The sequence below is a fragment of the Nomascus leucogenys genome, unplaced genomic scaffold (assembly GCF_006542625.1).
Source record: "Nomascus leucogenys isolate Asia unplaced genomic scaffold, Asia_NLE_v1 Super-Scaffold_241, whole genome shotgun sequence".
NCBI lineage: Eukaryota > Metazoa > Chordata > Mammalia > Primates > Hylobatidae > Nomascus > Nomascus leucogenys.
In genome coordinates, this window is record NW_022095767.1 from 95,849 (window position 1) to 115,906 (window position 20,058).

Genomic DNA, 20,058 nt, shown 5'->3' on the forward strand with positions numbered 1-20,058 from the left:
GTAACCCCCACTCAGCCTCCCGGCCAGGCTGATTTGAGGCCCAGAGAGGCCAAGCTAGTCTGCGGAGGTAGCCCAGCATTTAAGTATATTTTACTGTTAAATCTTCCTTCTAGGGCCAAGTACAATGGCTCACACCTATAATCCCAGCACTTTGGGAGGCAAATGAATCACTTGAGGTCAGGAGTTCAAGACCAGCCTGGCCAACATGGTGAAACCCTGTCTCTACTAAAAATACAAAAATTACCCAGGTGTGGTGGCAGGTGCCTGTAATCCCAGCTACTTGGGAAGCTGAGGCAGGAGAATCGCTTAAACCTGGGAGGCAGAGGTTGCAGTAAGCCTAGATCGCACCACTGCACTCCAGCCTGGGCAACAGAGCAAGACTCTGTCTCAAAAAAAAAAACAAAAAAACATCGTGACCAGCCTGGCCAACATGGTGAAACCCCATCTCTACTAAAAATACAAAAATTAGCCAGGCGTGGTAGTGGGTGCCTGTAATCTCAGCTACTCAGAAGGCTGAGGCAGGAGAATTGCTGGAACCCGGGAGGCAGAGGTTGCAGTGAGCGGAGATTGCACCATTGCATTCCAGCCCAGGCTGACAACACCAAGACTCAATCTCAAAAAAAAAAAAAAAAGAAAAGAAAAGAAAAAAATCTTCCTTCTAGGGTTATGAAGTTGGCAATAGAAAATGGCGCTACTCCGCCCCCCAACTACACAAGCCACAACCGTCTGTCTATTATTGTTACATTGTAATACATAATGAAATAATTATACAATTTAACATAATGTAGAATCAGTGGAATCCCTGAGCTTGTTTTCCTGTAACTAGATGGTCCCATCTGGGGGTGATGGGAGACAGTGACAGATCATCAGGCATTAGATTCTCATGAGGAGCGTGCAACCCAGATCCCTCACATGCGCTGTTCGCAACAGGGTTCACGCTCTTATGAGAATCTAATTCCACCCCTGATCTGACAGATCAGGCAGTAATATGAGCAAAGGGGCGCGGCTATAAATACAGATGAAGCTTCACTTACTCACCTGCCACTCACCTTCTGCTATGCTGCATGGTTCCTAGCAGGTCATGGACTGGTACAGGTCTGCAGCCCAGGGCGGGGAGACCCCTGCTCTAAGATACTTCCTAGAGCCTGGGGCAAGGAAGGAGCCTAGATTACCTTCCCGTGGTTGCTGTTACCAATTAGCATAAAATGTGGGCTTAACACCAGGACCGGGCGCAGTGGCTCATGCCTGCAACCCCAGCACTTTGGGAGGCTGAGGTGGGCAGATCATTGAGGTCAGGAGTTCAAGACCAGCCTGGCCAACATGGCAAAACCCCGTCTCTGCTAAAAATACAGAAATTACCTGGGTGTGGTGGTGCATGCCTGTAGTCCCAGCTACTCAGGAGGCTGAGGCACAAGAATTGCTTGAACCCGGGAGGTGGAGGTTGCAGTGAGCCAAGATGGCACCACTGCACTCCAGCCTGGGCAACAGAGCAAGACTCCATCTCAAGGAAAAAAAAAAAGCCAGACAATTATTTTGGCATGGTTCTGCAGGCCAGAAGTCCAAAATCAAGATGTCAGCACTCCCTCCAGAGGTTCCAGGGGAGAATCTGTTCCTTGCCTCTCCCAGCTTCAGGTGGCTCCTGAAATTCCTTGGCTTGTGGCTGCACCACGCCCGTCCCTGCCTCTGTGGTCCCATCACCTCCTCCTCTACCGTATGTCTCAAATTTCTATCTTCCTCATATAAGGACTCTTGTGATTCCATTGAGCCCACCCAGACCCAATCCAGGATAATCACTCCCCCATCTAAAGATCTTTAACTTAATCCGATCAGCAAAGTCCCTTTTGCCATGGAAGGTCACCTGTTCACAGGTTCAGGGGATTAAGATGTGGACATCATCGGGGGTCCTGATTCTGTCTGCTACAGGGTCTGAGAAGCTAGAGAGTGTGTCCAGCGGTGGAGAGAAGCCTTGAATGCCGAGCTAAGGAGCCTGGACACGTTCTTTCCTTCAAAATAAATGCATGACCTGTCAACCTCTCACCACCTCGGCTCTGTTACCCTGATCCAAATCACTATCACCTTCTGCTTGGACCATTACAGTAGCCTCCTCTCTGGGATCTTCACTGCCTGCCCTCTGTAGTCTCATCTCCACCAGAAACCAGAGGGAGCCTATTAAAATCTAAGTCAGATCAAAGCACTCCTCTGCTCAGAATAGGGTGGCCTGATTTAGCACACACACCCACACAAACAAAAACCCATTACAGACTGCCCAGTTAACTTTAAATTTCAGGGTTGGGCCTGGTGGTTCATACCTGTAATCCCAGGGCATTGGGACACTGAGGAAAGATCACTGGAGGCCAGGAGTTTGAGACCAGTCTGGGCAACACAGTGAGATCCTATCTCAACAAAATAAATTAAAAATTAGCTGGGCATGGTGGCACATGCCTGTGGTCCCAGCTACCTGGGAGGCTGAGGCAGGAGGATCACTTCAGCCCAGGAGATCAAGACTGCAGTGAGTTAAGATCACAAAAAAATTTTTTTTTTCACATTTTACCTGAGAGTCTTGTATTTTATCTGGTAACTACAGCTCAGAGCCCTCCCTTGGAGCCTACGGCACAATGAGTGTGACTGTTATGATGATTACAGAAACACACTCAATTTTTTTTCCCATGTCCTTCTGCGACTCCACAAAACACCACCCACAACTTTCTCCCACAGTATTTTTCTACGGCAAACTTCAATTTTTAAAAATCTGGTTTTCGGCCAGGTGCGGTCCTCATGCCTGTAATCCCAGCACTTTGGGAGGCCGAGGCAGGCAGATCACGAGTTCAAGAGATTGAGACCATCCTGGCTAACACAGTGAAACCCTGTCACTACGGGGCGTGGTGGCGCGGCCTGTAATCCCAGCTACTCAGGAGGCTGAGGCAGGAGAATTGCTTGAACCCCTGAGACAGAGGTTGCAGTGAGGTGAGATTGCGCCACTGCACTCCAGCCTGGGGACAGAGCAACATTCTGTCTCAAAAAAAAAAAAAAAAAAAAAAAAACTGGTTTTCTTTTAATTGCAAAGGAAATGCATGCTCATTGTAAACATTTAAACAATCCAGAAATACACTCCTCCCCACTCCAAAAAAAAAGAAAAAAGAAAAGATAAACACCAATGAAAAGTCCCATTCCTGTTACGCTTCTGAATTCAGCTGCGAATTCACCTAGACTTTTACAAAGGTGGAGTTTGTGTTTGGCCATGGACATGCGGGTACACGATGTTCAGCAAGTTTTAGTTCCGCTAATTGAAGCCATGTGCGCGGTCTGCGTTACTCACCCAGATTTCCAAGGTCGATTTGTGGCGATTTGGAGCATTGTAGTAATGCCGTGTTGTTCTGGCCCTGACCTCCAGGGGGCGCGGGAGCGGGGAGGCTCCGGAAGCCAGGTCACAGGAACTTGACTTTTAGCATTTTGGATCGAAGTTGCCTCCTCAGCCGTAAATCATGGGTTCTTAACATTTTTAGGCCCTGGGCCCTTGATAAAGGTGTCCTTGATAAAACACCCCCTCAGAAGAAAAAAAAATTTTTTTAACTTTTTATTTCGATGGAATGTCAAATGAAAAAAGTTGCAAGAATAGTAAAAGCGGCCGGGTGCGTTGGCTCCCGCCTGTAATCCCAGCACTTTGGGAGGCCGAGGAGGGAAGATCACTTGAGGTAAAGAGTTCGAAACCAGCCTGACCAAGATTGTGAAACCCTGTCTTTAATAAAAATACAAAAAAGTAGCTGAGAATGGTGGCAGGAGCCTGTAGTCCCAGCTACTCGGGAGGCCAAGGCAGGAGAATCGCTTGAACCCAGGAGGAATAGGTTGCAGTGAATCGAGATCATGCCACTGCACTCCAGCCTGGGTGACAAAAAAAAAAAAAAGAAAGAAAGAAAGAAAAAGAAAGAAATTGGGGCCAGAAGCAATGGCTCATGCCTGTAATCCCAGGATTTTGGGAGGCCATGGTGGGAAGATCATTGAAGTCCAGGAGTTCCAGACCAGCCTAGGTAACATAGTGAAACCCCCATCTCTACAAAACACAAAAAATTATCCAGGTGTGGTGGAGCATACCTATAGTCCTAGCTACTTAGGAGGCAGAGGCAGGAGGATCACCTGAGCCCAGGAGGTCCAAGCTGCAGTGACCTATGATTGTGCCACTGCACTGCAACCTGGACAAAAGAGCAAGACCCTGTCTCAAAAAAAAAAAGACAGAGGCCAGGCACGGTGGCTGACGCCTGTAATACTAGCACTTTGGGAGGCTAAGGCAGGTGGATCACCTGAAGGTCAGGAGTTCAAGACCAGCCTGGCCAACATGGTGAAACCCCATCTCTACTAAGAATGCAAAAAATTAGCCAGGCGTGCTGGTGGGCACCTGTACTCCCAGCTACTTGGAAGGCTGAGGCAGGAGAATCACTTGAACTCAGGAGGTGGAGGTTGCAGTGAGCCGAGATCGCGCCATTGCACTCCAGCCTTGAGTGACAAGGGTGAAACTTTGTCACACACACACAGAAAAAAAGACAGAAAGAAATTGGCTCATGCAATTGTGGGGGCTGGTAAACCCTAGAAAAATAATACAGATGTATATATCTATGTCTATTTACGTTTTTCCTGGAATTGTTTGAGAGTACTTTGGAAACATCATGCTCCTTTACCATAAATTTGTCACTGTGTATCTCTTATATTGCGGTTATGACATGATATTCTCTGACATAACCACAACATATTTATCAAAATAAGGAAATATGCCACTGATACCACACTATACTCAGCCCTCACTGAAATTTCACCAGTTGTTCCAATAACATCTTTTTTTTTTTTCTTTTTGAGACAGAGTCTCAATTTGTCACCTAGGCTGGAGTCCAGTGGCACAATCTCGGCTCACTGCAACCTCCGCCACTCAAGTTCAAGAGATTCTCCTGCCTCAGTCTCCCAAGTAGCTGGGATTATAGGTGCCAACCATCACGCCTGGCTAATCTTTTTTTTTTTTTTTTTTTTGAGACACAGTCTCGTTCTGTTGCCTAGGATGGAGTACAGTGGTGTGATCTCGGCTCACTGCAAGCCCCACCTCCCAGTTTCACGCCATTCTCCTGCCTCAGCCTCCTGAGTAACTGGGACTACAGGCACCCGCCACCATGCCCGGCTAATTTTTTGTATTTTTTTTTAGTAGAGACGGGGTTTCACCGTGTTAGCCAGGATGGTCTCCATCTCCTGACCTCGTGATCCACTCGCCTCGGCCTCCTGAAGTGCTGGGATTACAGGCGTGAGCCACCAAATTTTTGTATTTTTAGTAGAGATGGGGTTTCGCCATGTCGGCCAGGCTGGTCTCGAACTCCTGACCTCAGGTGATCCTCCCGCCTCGACCTCCCAAAGTGCTAGGATTACAGGTGTGAGCCACCATGCTGGGCCCCAGTAATGTACTTTATCACTTTGTTTTTCTTTATCACTTTGTTTTGGTTTTTGTTTTGGTTTTATTATTTTTTTGTAGAGTCGGGGGTCTCACTATGTTGCCCAGGCTTATCTCGAACTCCTGGGCTCAAGTAATCCTCTCACCTCAGCCTCCCAAAGTGTTGGGATTGCAGGCAAGAGCCACTGCACCTGGTGTCAGAATAATGTTTTTGTAAATACATTTTAAAACACTTTGTTCTGTTTTAACAGCATAAGAAATCCTTTAGCTGGGTGCAGTGGATCATGCCTGTAATCCCCACACTTTGAGAGGCCAAGGAGGGAGGACTGCTTGAGGCTAGGAGTTCAAGACCAGCCTGGGCAACATGAAGAAACCCCATCTCTACAAAAAATGCAAAAATTAGCCAAGTGTAGTGGTGCACACTTGTGGTCCTGGCTACTCTGGAGACTGAGGTGGGAGGATCACCTGAGCCTGGGAGATTGAGGCTGCAGTGAGCTATGATTGCACCACTGTCTACGATCACCCAGCGTGGGTGACAGAGCGAGACCCTGTCTCAAAAAAGAAAAGAGGAAGAAGAAGGCCAGACGCGGTGGCTCACGCCTGTAATCCCAGCACTTTGGGAGGCCGAGGCAGTTGGATCACCTGAGGTCAGGAGTTTCAGACCAGCCTGGCCAACATGGTGAAACCCTGTCTCTACTAAAAATACAAAAATTAGCTGGGCATGGTGGTGGGCGCCTGTAATCCCAGCTGCTTGGGAGGCTGAGGCAGGAAAATCACGTGAGCCCGGGAGGCGGAGGTTGCAGTGAGCCGAGACCAGGCCATTGCACTCCAGCTTGAGTGACAGAGCAAGACACCGTCTCAAAAGAAAAAAAAAAAGAAGGAAAAGAAGAAGAAGAAGTCCATTGTTAGTTTGAGATTTGCTTACTCAATCACCTCCCTAATGGTGAAATTTTAGGTGGTTTCCAATATTTTGGGTTATAATATAATGAGCACCTTTGTATATATATTCTCACATGCATGTGCAAATATTTATTGTAGATGACTCTCTAGAAATGAAATTGCAGGACAGAGTGTGTACACACCATTTTTTATGTTGGTAACTTTTTTTTTTTTTGAGATGGAGTGTCACTCTTGTTGCCCAGGCTGGAGTGCAGTGGTGCAATCTCGGCTCACTGCAACCTCCACCTCCCAGGTTCAAGCTATTCTCCTGCCTCAGCCTCCCGAGTAGCTAGGATTACAGGCACGTGCCACCACGCCAGGTTAAATTTTGTATTTTTAGTAGAGACGAGGTTTCTCCATGTTGGTCAGGCTGGTCGTGAACTCCCAACCCCAGGTGATCCTCCCACCTCGGCCTCCCAAAGTGCTGGGATTACAGGGGTGAGCCACTGTGCCAGCCTGTGTTGCTAACTTTTGTGCCGGTGTCTCTTCATCCTCTTCTTCAAGATCCAGACCAGCAATGCCCATTACGGCCGCCACCAGCCACATCTGGCCACTGAGTGCTTGAAATACAGTGAGTCCATATTAACATGGGCCGTGAAAATGACACACATACTGGATTTCAAAGACTTAGTACCAAAAAAAATAGATTGTAAAAGATATCAATAAGGCCAGGAATGGCTGCTCACGTCTATAACCCCAGCACTTTGGGAGGCCAAAGTGGGCAGATCACCTGAGGTCAGGAGTTCCAGACCAGCCTGGCCAACATGGTGAAACCCCATCTCTACTAAAAATACAAAAATTAGTCGGGCATGGTGGCGGGCATCTGTAATCCCAGCTACTTGGGAGCTGAGCCACGAGAATCACTTGAACCCAGGAGGCGAAGTTTGCAGTGAGCCGAGATTGTGCCATTTCACTCCAACCTGGGTGACAGAGCAAGATTCCAACTCAAAAAAAAAAAAAAAAAAAATCAAGAACACACAAAACTAGACTTCGATGTTATAAGCCAGGAAAGAAGTTATTTCTGAAGGGTAAAAACTGGAAGGGGGTGTCTGGATGCTGGAAAAAGTCTTTTTCTTGATCTGAGTGTTGGTTACACAGGGATATTCAGCTGTAAAAATTCTTTAAGCTTATTATTGGTGAACTCTTCTGTCTGTATTTTTATATATCAATAGAAGTCCTTTTTTTAAGCTGGGCGCGGTGGCTCACACCTGTAATTCCAGCACTTTGGGAGGCCTAGGCAGATAGATCACCTGAGGCCAGGAGTTCGAGACCAGCCTGGCCAACATGGTGAAACCCCATCTCTACTAAAAATACAAAAACTAGCCAGGTGTGGTGCTACTCAGGAGGCTGAGGCAGGAGAATCGCTTGAACCCGGGAGGCAGAGGTTGCAGTGAGTCAAGATCATGCCAGTACACTCCAGCCTGGGCAACGGAGTGAGACTCCATCAAAAAAAGAAAAAGGAAGGAAGGAAGGAAGGGAGGGAGGGAGGGAGGAGGAAGGAAGGGAGGAGGAGGAGGAGGAGGAAGGAGGGAGGGAGGGAGAGAAAAGAAAAGAAAAAAGAAAAGGAAAAGAAAAGAAAAGAGGCCAGGCGCGGTGGCTCACACCTGTAATCCCAGCACTTTGGGAGGCCGAGGCAGGAGGATCACCTGAGGTTGGGAGTTCACGACCAGCCTGACCAACATGGAGAAACCCCGTCTTTACTAAAAATACAAAACTAGCTGGGCCTGGTGGCACGTGCCTGTAATCCCAGATACTCGGGAGGCTGAGGCAGGAGAATCGCTTGAAACCAGGAGGCAGAGGTTGTGGTGAGCTGAGATCGCGCCATTGCACTCCAGCCTGGGCAACAAGAGTGAAATGGTCTCAAAAAAGAAAAAGAAAAAAAGAAAAGAAAACAAAAAGAAAAAACAAGATGAAAAGGATGGAAGGAAGGAAGGAAGGGAGGGAGGGAGAGAGGGAGGGAAGGAAGGAAGGAAGGAAAAAGAAATAGAGAAAGAGAAAGAGAGAGAGAGGGAGGGAAGTAAGGAACGAAGGGAGGGAGGGACTGAAAGAAAAAGAAAGAGAGAGGAAAGGGAAGGGAAGGGAAAGGAAGGGGAGGGGAGAGGAGGGGAGGGGAGGGGAGGGGAGGGGGAAGGGAGGGAAGGGAAGGGGAAGGGAAAGGAAAGAGAGAGAAAGAAAGAAAGAGAATCATGACCAGGGAGCACACGGAGCACGCGTTATTTTGCATTCACAAACCCATCGCACCGTGCAATGCCAGCCCCCATCAGGAGGGATGGACTGAGCAGGCGGCTGCAGCTACCACATCCCAAGGAGAAGCAGCTGTGCTCAGCCACCAGCTTGCCAGTGGCCACAGGAAGCCCAGAACCAGCCAAACTGGGCTGGTTGACCACCACTCACCACCCTCCCCTCCCCTGGCACGAGGGTTCCTCAGCTGTGGCCACAGTGGCTTCTGAGGCAGGATGTGGTGGCCCCATGAGCGGCAATGCTTGTGCCCATGCCCTTATCCGACCCTGGCCTGACCAATTTACCAGAAACTCTAGCACCAGGGGAGGTCTGAGTAAGGCCCAGAGGCCGCAATAAGCACCGGGGGAGGGTTACAGGCAGGAGGAAGCTGGAGGATGCGTCAAGATGAGGGTGTCTCAAAGGCAGGCAGAAAACATCAGCACCAGCAATAATAATAAAAATAGGGCCGTGTGGCTGGGCCCGGTGGCTCACGCCTGTAATCCCAGCACTTTGGGAGGCCGAGGCGGGCAGATCACGAGTCAGAAGTTCGAGACCAGCCTGGCCAACATGATGAAACCCCATCTCTATTAAAAATACACAAATGGGCCGGGCGTGGTGGCTCATGGTTGTAATCCCAGCACTTTGGGAGGCCGAGGCAGGCAGATCATGAGGTCAGGAGTTCGAGACCAGCGCAGCCAACATAGTGAAACCCCGTCTCTACTAAAAATACAAAAATTAGCCGGGTGTGGTCACACACACCTGTAGTCCCAGCTACTCAGGAGGCTGAGGTAGGAGAACCACTTGAACCCAGGAGGCAGAAGTTGCAGTGAGCTGAGACCGTGCCATTGCACTCCAGCCTGGGTGACAGAGCAAGACTCCATCTCAAAATAAATAAATAAATAAAATACACAATTTAGCCAGGCATGATGTCACACGCCTGTAATCCCAGCACTTTGGGAGGCCGAGGCAGGCAGATCACAAAGTCAGGAGTTCGAGCCCAGCCTGGCCAACACGGTAAAACCCCATCTGTACTGAAAATACAAAAATTAGCCAAGGGTGGCAGCATGTGCCTATAATCATAGCTACTCAGGAGGATAAGGCAGGAGAATTGCTTGAACCTGGGAGGCAGAGGTTGCAGTGAGCCAAGATCATGCCACTGCACTCCAGCCTGGACGACAGAGCAAGACTCCGTCTCAAAATAAATAAATAAATAAAATACACAAATTAGCCAGGCATGGTGTCGCGCGCCTGTAATCCCAGCTACTGGGGAGGCTGAGGCAGGCGAATCACTTGAGCCCAGGAGGCAGAGGTTGCAATGAGCCGAGATGTCGCCATTGCACTCCAGCCTGGACGAACAGAGCGAAACTCCATCTCAACAATAATAATAATAATTTAAAAATAATAGTAATAATCATAGTGCTTGCTCAGGACCAGGGGCTCTTCTAAGCCTTCATAACCAACAAAGTAGGCGGAGATGAGACGTGCAAGCTCACAGAATGCAGAATGGAGGCCAGGCGTGGTGGTTCACACCTGTAATCTCAGCACTTTGGGAGGCTGAGGTGGGAGGAACACTGAGCCCAGGAGTTCAAGACCAGCCGGGCCAACATAGCATGACCCCATCTCTAAAAAAAAAAATTGGTTTTGGCCAGGCACGGTGGCTCACGCCTGTAATCCCAGCACTTTGGGAGGCCAAGGTGGGCGGATCACGAGGTCAGAAGATCGAGACCATCCTGACTAATGCGGTGAAACCCCATCTCTACTGAAAATACAAAAAATTAGCCGGGCGTGGTGGTGGGCGCCTGTGGTCTCAGCTACTCGGGAGGCTGAGGCAGGAGAATGGCATGAACCCGGTAGGCAGAGCTTGCAGTGAGCCGAGATTGCGCCACTGCATTCCAGCCTGGACAAAGGAGCAAGACTCCATCTCAAAAAAAAGAAAAATTGTTTTTAATTAGCCAGGCACGGTAGCACACACCTGTAGTCCCAGCTACTCAGGAGGCCGAGCTGGAAGAATCACTTGAGCCCAGGAGTTATCCGACCGGCTGCGGTGAGCTGTGATTGCCACTGCACTCCAGCCTGGGCAACAGAGTAAGACTGTGTCTCTAAAACAACTAAAAAAAAAAAATACAGAATGGAAGCTGATATTATTATTATACTGAAAATTCTAGAAGTCTCTAATTCTAAAGTTGTAAGTGTTTAAGAGTGTGATTCTAGTCGAATGTTGGTTACCTGAGGCTGAGAAGGAAAGGTCGGAGGGAGACATAAAGAAAAATGGGTTAATGGGTACAAAAATACAGTTAGAACCAGATGCAGGGACTCACACCTATAATCTCAGCACTTTGAAGGCCAAGGTAGGAGGATTGCTCGGGGCCTTGAGTTTGAGACCAGCCTGGCCAACATGGCGAAACCCTGTCTTGATTAAAAATGCAAAAATTGGCCAGGCGCAGTGGCTTACGCCTGTAATCCCAGCACTTTGGGACACTGAGGCGGGCGGATCATGAGGTCAGGAGATTGAGACCATCCCGGCTCATACAGTGAAACCCCGTCTCTACTAAAAATACAAAAAAATTAGCCGGGCATGGTGGCGGGCGCCTGTAGTCCCAGCTACTCGGGAGGCTGAGGCAGGAGAATGGCATGAACCCAGGAGGCGGAGCTTGCAGTGAGCTGAGATCGCGCCACTGCACTCCAGCCTGGGCAACAGAGCAAGACTCCGTCTCAAAAAAAAAAAAAATACAAAAATTAGATGGGTGTGGTGGCACGTGCTTGTAATCCCAACACTTTGGGAGGCTGAAGTGGGAGGATCACTTGAGGTCAGGAGTTCGAGACCAGCCTGGCCAACATGGCTAAACCCCGTCTCTACTAAAAATACAAAAATTAGCTGGGAGTGGTGGCGGGTGCCTGTAATCCCAGCTATTTGGGAAGCTGAGGCAGGAGAATCGCTTCAACCCGGGAGGTGGACGCTGCAGTGAGCAGAGATTGCACCACTGCACTGCAGCCTGGGTGACAAAACAAGACTCTGTCTCAAAAAAAATAAAAATAATAAAATAATGAAGACGCTAACCTGAGCTGGGTTGAGGAACAGGGCAAACGGGTCCAGGTGGGGAGTTCCCTTCACTTACCCAACTTTAAGGCCATAGCCCCCTCGCTACCAAAGTGTGTTTCCCCAATCCGCAGCATCAAGCTTCCTGGACATGTTAGAAATGCAAGATTTTGGCAGGGCGCAGTGGCTCACACCTGTAATCCAGCACTTTGGGAGGCCAAGGCAGGTGGACTGCCTGAGGCCAGGAGTTCGAGACCAGCCTGACCAACACAGTGAAACCCTGTCTCTACTAAAAATACAAAAAATTAGCTGGCCGTGGTGGTGGAGGCCTGTGATTCCATCTTTCACTCGAGTCCGTGTGAAGACACCACCAAACAGGCTTTGTGTGAGCAATAAAGCTTTTAATCACCTGGGTGCAGGAGGGCTGAGTCCAAAAAGAGAGAGAGCGAAGGGAGATGAGGTGGAGCCGTTTTATAGGATTCGGGTAGGTAAAGGAAAATTACAGTCAGAGGGGGTTGTTCTCTGGCTGGCAGGGGTGGGGGTCACAAGGTGCTCAGTGGCGGAGCTTTTGAGCCAGGATGAGCCAGGAGAAGGAATTTCATGAGGTAATGTCATCAGTTAAGGCAGGAACAGGCCATTTTCACTCCTTTTGTGATTCTTCAGTTACTTCAGGCCATCTGGATGTATATGTGCAGATCACAGGGGATATGATGGCTTAGCTTGGGCTCAGAGGCCTGACACCATCTACTTGGGAGGCTGAGGCAGGAGAATTGCTTGAACCCGGGAGATGAAGGCTGCAGTGAGCCGAGATCACACCATTGCACTCCAGCCTGGGTGACAGACCGAGACTCTGTCAAAAAAAAGAAAGAGAGAGAGAGAAGGAAAGAAAGAAGAAAGAGAAGGAAGGAAGGGAGGGGAGAGAGGGAGGGAGGGAGGAAGGAAGGAAGGAAGGAAGGGAGGGAGGGAGGGAGGGAGGGAAGGAAGGAAATGCAATTGCTGTGGTCCTGCCCCAGCCCTGCTGAATTAGAACCTGCATTTTAACAAGACCCCCAGGTGATTCCTGGTCACCTTTAAGGTTAAGAAGCGCTGAATGAGTACGTCACCAGACACTGGCCGGTTCCCTTCCTGCTCTCACCATGTAAATGGCGCCCCCTTGTGGAGATTTTATTGAGACAAGGTTTGGCTCTACCGCCCTAGCTGGAGTGCAGTAGCGTGATCTCAGCTAACTGCAGACTCGAACTCCTGGAGCAATCCTCCCACTTCAGCCTCCCGAGTAGATCGGACTACAGGCACGTGCCACCATGCCCGGTTAATTTTTTTTATTATTATTGGAGAGATGGGGGGGGTCTCGCTATATTGCCCAAGCTGGTCTTGAACTGCTGGCCTCAGAGATCCTCCTGCCTCAGCCTCCCAAAGCACTGGGATTGCAATCATAAACCATTACACCCAGCCAGCCTTCTTCGTTTATAGCAGGGGGTCTATCTCTTGTTGGATTTGATCATGGGTGCATGATTAGCCTGGCTAATTTTTGTATTTTTAGTAGAGACAGGGTTTTGTCATGTTGCCCAGGGTGGTCTAGAATTCCTGACCTCAAGTGATCCTCCTGCCTCAACCTCCCCAAGTGCTAGGATTACAGTCATGAGCCATTGCACCTGGCAATTTTCTCCATTTTAATATGCCCTTCAAGAAGGTAACAAGGTCTTGTGGGGAAAGAAATACATATGAAACTACATCAACAGGCCGGGCGTGGTGGCTCACGCTTGTAATCCCAGCACTTTGGGAGGCCGAGGCGGGCGGATCACGAGGTCAGGAGATCGAGACCACGGTGAAACCCCGTCTCTACTAAAAATACAAAAAAATTAGCCGGGCGTGGTGGCGGGTGCCTGTAGTCCCAGCTACTCGGAGAGGCTGAGGCAGGAGAATGGCGTGAACCCGGGAGGCGGAGCTTGCAGTGAGCCGAGATCGCGCCACTGCACTCCAGCCTGAGCGACAGAGCAAGACTACGTCTCAAAAAAAAAAAATAAAAATAAAAAATAAAAAATAAAAAAAAACTACATCAACATCTACAGAAGAGTGGCAGATTTGCTTGGGTTCCCCAAACGCAGATTCTGAGACAATGACTTGGTGATGGCAGTTTATTTGGGAGGTGATCCCAGGAAGCAGGAGTGAGTTAGAGAACCAAGTCAGAAACAAGGCCAGGCGCAGCGGCTCACACCTGTAATCCCAGCACTTTGGGAGGCCAAGGCAGGCAGATCACCTGAGGCCAAGAGCTCGAGACCAGCCTGACCAACATGGTGAAACTCCGTCTCTACTAAACATACAAAAATTAGCCAAGTATGCTGACGGGCGCCTGTAATCCCAGCTACTGGGAGGCTGAGACAGGAGAATCTCTTAAACCCAGGAGGCGGAAGTTGCAGTGATCCAAGAACGCACCACTGTACTCCAGCCTGGGCGACAGAGTAAGACTCCATCTCGAAAAAAATAAAAACAAACAAGAAAGAAAGAAATGAGAGAAAAGGCAATAAGCACATGCTGATCAGTGGGTCACAGATGGGGGAAACCGGGGCTCAATACAGCTGGGGATCCTGAGAAACCAAGCAGAAAACACCTCAGAATCTTCCCACTGAAGGATGGGGAGTGGGCCAGCGTGGTAGCTCAAGCCTGTGATCCCAGCACTTTGAGAGGCCAAAACAGGAGGAATGCCTGAGGCCAGGAGTTCATGATCAGTCTGGGCGACATAGTGAGATCCCATCTCTCAAAAAAAATTTGTTTTTAATTAGCCAGACATGGGGCTTGTGCCTGTAGTTCCAGCTATTTGGGAGGCTGAGGAAGGAGGATCATGAGCCGGGCATGGTGGCTCACACCTGTAATCCCAGCACTTTGGGAGGCCGAGGCAGGCAGATCCCTTGAGGTCAGGAGTTCAAGACCAGCCTGGCCAACACCGTGAAACCCTGTCTCTACTACTAATACAAAGAAATCAGCTGGGCCTGGTGGCACACACCTGTAATCCCAGCTACTCAGAAGGTTGAGGCAGGAGGATTGCTTGAACCTGGGAGACGGAGGCTGCAGTGAGCCGAGATCTCACCACCGCACTACAGTCTGGGTGACAGAGCAAGACTGTCTCAAAAAAAAACAGAGGCCAGGGTGGTGGCTCACATCTGTAATCCCAACACTTTGGAAGGCCAAGGCAGGAGGATCACGAGGTCAGGAGATTGATACCATCCTGGCCAACATGGTGAAACCCCGTCTCTACTAAAAATTAAAAAAAGAGCTGGGCATGGTGGTGCACGCCTGTAGTCCCAGCTACTCAAGAGACTAAGGCAAGAAAATCGCTTGAACCCGGGAGGCAGAGGTTGCAGTCAGCCAAGAGCCAAGATCATGCCACTGCACTCCAGCCTGGTGACAGAGCAAGACTCTGTCTCAAAAAAAAAAAAAAAAAGAGGAGGCTCTCTTGAGCTCAGGAGATCGAGGCTGCAGTGAGCTCTGACCACACCACTGCTCTACAGCCTGGGTTACAGAGGGAGACCATGTCTCTAAAAAATAAAAAATGAAAATTCAAATTTTTTTTTTAAATGTAGGCTGGCCAATTGCACTTCATCAAAATGAAAAGCTTTTGCGTTTTTTTTTTTGAGATGAAGTTTCGCTCTTGTTGCCCAGGCTGGAGTGCAGTGGCACAATCTCAGCTCACTGCAACTTCCGCCTTCCGGGTTCAAGCGATTCTCCTGCCTCAGCCTCCCGAGTAGCTGGGATTCAGCCCTGAGCCACCACACCTGGCTAATTTTTTGTATTTTTAGTAGAGATGGGGTTTCACCGTGTTGGCCAGGCTGGTCTGAAACTCCTGACCTCAGGTGATCCACTTGCCTCGGCCTCCCAAAGTGCTGGGATTACAGGCGTGAGCCACCGCATCCAGCCAGCTTTTGCCATTATTATAAAGGCAATTTAAAAATAAATAAAATAAAAATGAAGGAGGAAGTGGCTGGGGCATTGATGCAGCATACTCGCCCGGCCTTTAGGGAAGAGCTGCCCGGGGGCATTACAAAGGAAGACATTACACATCCCCACACTTTCAGGGTGCACCTGGGGTCCAAGTAGGTTCCACAGTGCCAGAGAAAACAGAGAGGAGAGGGCTAGGCGCAGTGGCTCATGCCTGTAATCCCAGCACTTTGGGAGACCAAGGTAGGCAGATCACTTGAGGACAGCAGTTTGAGACCACCCTGGGCAACACGGTGAAACCCCGTCTCTACTAAAAATACAAAAATTAGCCAGGCTTGGTGGCACGAGCCTGTAGTCCCAGCTACTCAGGAGACTGAGATAGAAGAATTGCCTGAACCCAGGAGCCAGAGGTTGCAGTGAGCCGAGATTGCACCACTGCACTCCAGACTGAGTGACACAGCTAGACCGTGTCTCAAAGAAAAAAAAAAAAGAAAAAGAAAAGAAAATGGTTTCTCTACTTCACCTCTAAATCAATGCTCAAAGAAAAAAACCCTCAAAATTATCAGTTTTGTTTTTTGGATTTTTTTGTGTGTTTGGTTGTTGTTGGTGGTGGTGGTGGTGGTGGTAGAGACAAGATTTCACCATGCTGCCCAGGCTGGTCTTAAACTCCTGGGCTCAAGCAATCTGCCTGCCTTGGCCTTCCTAAGTGTTGGGATTACAGGTGTGAGCCACCACGCCTGGCCATAAACAATCATAGTTTTAAGAAGCAGTGAATTGTTACCTTTTCTGAAGCATATAATTGCCAGCACACCCAGGAGGCCCGAATATCTCAGTTGGGCTTGGAAGAAACTATCCCCAATGAAGTAGAGCTAATAAGGCATGTAAACGACGCATAACAAACATCCTCAGAAAAATGACGGAGGATAATGGCAAGTCAAAGCGAGAAGAGGAGGTTATGAAACAGAACCTAACTGGAGATGAGAGATATGAAAAACTCAATTATTAAAATAATTATGTGTTGGATGGTTTATCAGAGGGCAGAACAGACAGGGCTTTAAAAATGAATAAATAAGGCCAGGCTTGGTGGCTCAGGCCTGTAATCCCAGCACTTTAGGAGGCTGAGACGGGAGGATCGCTTGAGCCCAGGAGCTCAAAATTAGCCTGGGCAACACGGCGAAAGCCCATCTCTATAAAAAATCAAAAAATTGGCTGGGCGCAGTGGCTCACACTTGTAATCCCAGCACTTTGGGAGGCTGAGGTGGGCAGATCACAAGGTCAGGAGATCGAGACCACGATGAAACCCCGTCTCTACTAAAAATACAAAAAAATTTGCCGGGCGTGGTGGCGGGCGCCTGTAGTCCCAGCTACTCGGAGAGGCTGAGGCAGGAGAATGGCGTGAACCTGGGAGGCGGAGCTTGCAGTGAGCCGAGATTGCACCACTGCACTCCAGCCTGGGTGACAGAGCGAGACTCCGTCTCAAAAAAAAAAAAAAAAAAAATGAAAAAATTAGCTGGGTGTGGTGGTGCACACCTGTAGTACTACTGGGGAGGCTGAGGTGGGAGGATTGCTTGAGTCTAGGTGGTCGAGGCTGCAGTGAGCTATGTTCACACCACTGCACTTCAGCCTGAGTGACAGAGTGAGACCTTGTTTCAAAAAAAAAAAAAAGGCCAGGCACAGTGGGTCACGCCTGTAATCCCAGCATTTTGGAAGGCCGAGACAGGCGGATCATGAGGTCAGGAGATGAAGATCATCCTGGCTAACATGGTGAAACCCTGTCTCTACTAAAAATACAAAAAATTAGCTGGGCGTGGTGGCGGGCGCCTGTACTTCCAGCTACTCGGGAGGTTGAGGCAGGAGAATGGCGTGAACCCAGAAGGCAGAACTTGCAGTGAGTCGAGATCGCGTGACTGCACTCCAGCCTGGGCGACAGAGAGAGACTCTGTCTCAAAAAAAAAAAAAAAAAAAGTGGATGAGATGAAAATACTATTCCACGGCCAGGCGTGGTGGCTCATGCCTGTAATCCCAGCACTTTGGGAGGCCGAGGTGGGCGGATCACCTGAGGTCAGGAGTTCGAGACCAGCCTGACCAACATGGAGAAACCCCATTTCTACTAAAAATACAAAAAAAATTAGCCAGGCATGATGGTGCATGCCTGTAATCCCAGCTACTCGGGAGGCTGAGGCGGGAGAATTGCTTGAACCTGGGCGGCGGAGGTCGTGGTGAGCCGAGATCGCGCCATTGCACTCCAGCCTGGGCAACAAGAGCAAAACTCTGTCTCAAAAAAAAAAAAAAAAGAAAAGAAAAAAAAAGAAAATAATATTCCGGAAGCACCTATAAGGGACAGAGAGAGGGAAACTGCAAGGAAAAAGTGAAGATATGTAGGCCAGGCATGGTGGCTCACGCCTGTAATCCCAGTGCTTTGGGAGGCCGAGATGGGTGGATCACCTGAGGTCAGGAGTTTGAGACCAGCCTGGCCAACATAGTGAAACTCCATCTCTACTAAAACTACAAAAAATTAGCCAGGCATTGTGGTGGGCGCCTGTAATCCCAGCTATTCGGGAGGCTGAGGCAGGAGAATCACTTGAATCTAGGAGGCAGACGTTGCAGTGAGCCGAGACCAGCCTGGGCGTCAGAGCAAGACTCCGTCTCATAAAAGAAGAATAATAATTCTCTGGATTACTAGGCAGAGACTCTTGTTCTCTTCCCTTACTTTTTCCCAAACAGAGTCTCTCTGCTGAGATGCCTGGAGATGGGGGAGGGGTGACACAAGCTCCTCTGTGGCCACCACCTCTGGGACTGCACTGGGTCAGGCCTGAAGCCAGGAAAGCACTGGGTCTCACCCAAGGCCCGTTGTACCCACAGCCTGGAAACCGCCTATGTTCACTCCAGGCTCGAGCGTTCTACAGTCAGTAGGTGGTGAAGCCAGCGGACCTGTGTCCATTTCTTCAGGATGGCGAGGTCCCCCTGGCCCTGGGTGGGTCCAGAGATGCAATCCAGCAGCTAGAACCCGGAGTTGGAAACCTTAGGAATCTACCGGGCGCTCTATTCTACTATAGCTGCGGGGCTACCCAAGCCACAAGACAAAGTCCTTTCAACTCTTCTCTCTCCTTTCCACAAGCCAAGAAGTCTCTCTCCCTGTGGCCACCACTCCAGGCCCACAGCAAGTACTGCCTGGCCACCACTGATGTTCACTCCAGGCCCAAGTGCTCTTCAGTCAGCTTGTAGTGAATCCTGCCAGGCCTAGAACTCTCTCTTCAAGGCAGTGGACTCCCCTCTGCCCCAGAGCAGGTCCAAAAATGCTGTCCAAGAGCCATAGCCTGGAATCGGGGACCCCAAGAGTGCACTTGGGGCTCTACCCCCCTGTGGCCAAGCTGACAGCTAAGCTGCAAGACGAAGTTGCATTTACTCTTCACTTTGCTTTCCTTTTTTTTTTTTTTTTGAGACATTGTCTCGCTCCGTTGCCCAGGCTGGAGGGCAGTGACACAATCTCGGCTCACTGCAACCTCTGCCTCCCGGATTCAAATGATTCTCCTGCCTCAGCCTCCCGAGTAGCTGGGATTATAGGTGCACGCCACCACACCTGGCTCATTTTTGTATTTTTAGTAGAGACGGAGTTTCGCCATGTTGGCCAGGCTGGTCCTGAACTCCTGACCTCAGATGATCCACCTGCTTCAGCCTCCCAAAGTGCTGGGATTACAGACATGAGCCAGCAGGCCCAGCCTTCCCTTTGCTTTGCTTTTTCTTTTCTTTTTTTCTTTTTTTTTCTGAGACAGAGTCTTACTCTGTCATCCAGGCTGGAGTGCAATGGTGTGAACTGGACTCATTGCAGCCTCTGCCTCCCAGGTTCAAGTGATTCTGCTGCCTCAGCCTCCCGAGTAGCTGGAATTACATGCCCCCCCCACCCCCCCCCACCCCCACCCCCACCCAGCTAATTTCTGTATTTTTAGTGGAGACAGGGTTTCACCATGTTGGCCAGGCTGGTCTCAAACTCCTGACCTCAGTTGATCCACTTGATCCAAGTGCCTGGATTACAGGCATGAGCCACCACGCCTGGCCTCTCTGCTTTTCTCTGCTTTCTCAGGCAGAAGGAGTCTCTCCCATGTAGCACGGCTGGGAATGTGCCAGGTTCCACCTGAAGCCATCACATTTGAGTCTCACCCAAGGCCCACAGCATGTACCACCTGGCCTGGCCACCGCTGCCGATTATTCAGGGCCCAAGAGCTCTTTAGTCAGCAGGTGATGAACCTGCCAGGACTGGGTCCTTACCTTCAACACAGCAGCTTCCCTTCCCCATCACGGTGTGTTTGAAATGTCCTCCAGGAGCTGGGGCCTGGAATGGGAGTCGCGCAATTCTGCCCAGTGCCCTGTCCTACTGAGGTAGGAGGCGGGGCTTGTACACGGGACCAAACTGAGGGCTGGCTGAAACAAGTCTAGGGCAAAAGCAGTTTTCCATAAGACACGCCCACCAGTGTACATATCAGTTTACCATTGCCATGGCAACATTCAG